The sequence below is a fragment of the Rhinopithecus bieti genome, unplaced genomic scaffold (assembly GCF_001698545.2).
Source record: "Rhinopithecus bieti isolate Rb0 unplaced genomic scaffold, ASM169854v2 scaffold_2454, whole genome shotgun sequence".
NCBI classification, from domain to species: Eukaryota; Metazoa; Chordata; class Mammalia; order Primates; family Cercopithecidae; genus Rhinopithecus; species Rhinopithecus bieti.
The window spans coordinates 454,056-456,103 of NW_016803843.1; the positions used below are offsets into that span (position 1 = coordinate 454,056).

General features: G+C 40.4%; 1 protein-coding gene across 2 annotated transcripts in view; it reads right to left on the reverse strand.

Moving 5' to 3' along the window:
- KCNAB1 (potassium voltage-gated channel subfamily A regulatory beta subunit 1) overlaps positions 1–2,048 on the reverse strand; it is a 430,095-nt gene that overhangs the window by 404,669 nt on the left and 23,378 nt on the right. The gene's annotated exons all lie outside the window — the stretch shown is intronic.

The following is a 2,048-nucleotide window of genomic DNA, read 5'->3' on the forward strand; positions in this document are numbered from 1 at the left end:
AACAAGGCTTAACGGAGGTTTTCTCTTTAACATAGCCATGGTCCCCTGCCCACCCTCTTTTTCCTGAGGGGAAAAAAAATCATAATAAAGAAGTAAGAATATAAAAGTCAGCTTCTCTCTTAACCCCAACTATGTTTATAAGAAATCAAGATCTAAAGCTAAGTTGGGGAGGAACCAAGAGAACCCTGGTTCTCTTTCCTAGAAATCCTTTCCAAATGGTTGAAGGAGAATGTCTTAAATAAGGGTAAGAAGTGAGTGTCTTAAAGGGAGAATAAACAGAGCACTAAGGACATTGGGGAGTGGGTAATGGAGAAATGTGTCAAGAAGATGTGTCAGCACAAGCTCATTCTAATTTAGAGCCTTGGCTATTTCTTAGGGTTAATGGTCAACTAAACTGTGCTTTTCTCCCCTCAAACTCCGATTTAGGAGCAACATTCTCCTAGGTCCCATTTCTTACTAGGGTGTGATCTGGTAGCATACACCCTTGTCCAAAGCAGTATCTGGCATCTCCAAGGTAATAGAGTCTTAACCACCAAGGCATCATAAAGAGTCACTCCAAACCTATAGTCTCAAACCATGGGGAGTATGGGATCCACATAGGTGTCTCAGAAGAGGCTGGGGGATGACTGCTCCCCTCAAGCAGGTGGGCTCCAAGCTCCCACCTTTAGCTGAGGCAGCTTTGCTTTCACCTGTCTAAAGAAAATGTTCCTCCACTTCATAATCCTTTGAAAAACGCTTTCCTAGAACATACCTTCATCTGAACATTGGCACACAGCACAGATCTGTAATTGATATTTAAACTAGACTTTCGAGAGAGAAACACATGCCCTCTGAAGGTTTATGCAACAATTCATGGTAATACCACCCATCCTATGACAAAGACATGGAGGCAGACTTTTTTTTAAAGTGAAACAGTCCCTCTTCCCCTTCGCCTGATCTGTGTTCAAATCACCATCACTACTACCACTGAGGGTCAAGGAAACACAGAGAAGAGAGAACGTGGGAGGACAGAGAAGCAGGCTCCTTCTAGTGACAGATTCAGGAAAGGAACAGCAGCATCTCCTCCTCATCCATCCCTCCTCATTCCATGAGCTACCATGAAAAGGTGAGCTCCCCTTCTAAAGCAGGATGTGGTAGGCTGTCCTATCCCCCTTATAAATTGAGAAGAGTTCATTTCTTTTCTGCACAAGCCTTTTATTACATCAAGAGTCCATGTAAAATACTTTGCTCTCCAGAGAGGAGCCATATCATTGCAAATTGCTGTATTAATATAATTAGCTGATAAATTAGAGCAGCAGCTACTACACTGAAATATACCTTCAGATTATGGAAAAAAGAAATCACTGGGGACATATTGTACATGAAAAACAATCTTATGCTGTGCAGAAGTTTTGATTTGAGCTAGGACAACTGTTCTTACAATTGCCAAATTGTTTTCTCAGTTTTCAGTACCCTTGTCCTTCTGAATGGCTTTTACTCAGTTTCTGGGCTCTTTAAAACTCCAGGCGCAGGTAAAGGAAGCACTTGTGCAGGAGCAATAATTGCTCTGAAAAGGAAAGATTCTTCCCATCGCAGAGCAACTTATAAAGATTACACATCCAATCCTATACCGGGAAAACATTTCTCCTTTTTGTTAATCTTTCATGAAATAAATAATGGCATTGGAAGTTTAGTGTACAACCAGTAATTTATCTTGGGCTACATTGATAGGGAAATAAATAAGTGCTGTCATTTCAAGGAGAACTTGAACTACTTTATTAGCTGTTAGTACAGACCACATGACTCAAGTTTAGAAGAAAATGAGTCTTGAATCCTAGGCAGCATTAAAATAAAAATTCCACTCTTAACTTATAAATTCCCTTTCCCTTAAGAAGAATGGAGTCCCCATTCTTCATTTTGACCTGCTAAATCATCTCCCTACTCAGAGCCAAAGATACTTCTTCTGGCAGCACATGGTTAGGCGTTTCCACAGGTGAACTTGACTGTCTTTTGCGTAACCCTCTGAGGAAAGAGAAAACTTAAAGCTAAAAAAAAAAAAAAAAAAAAAA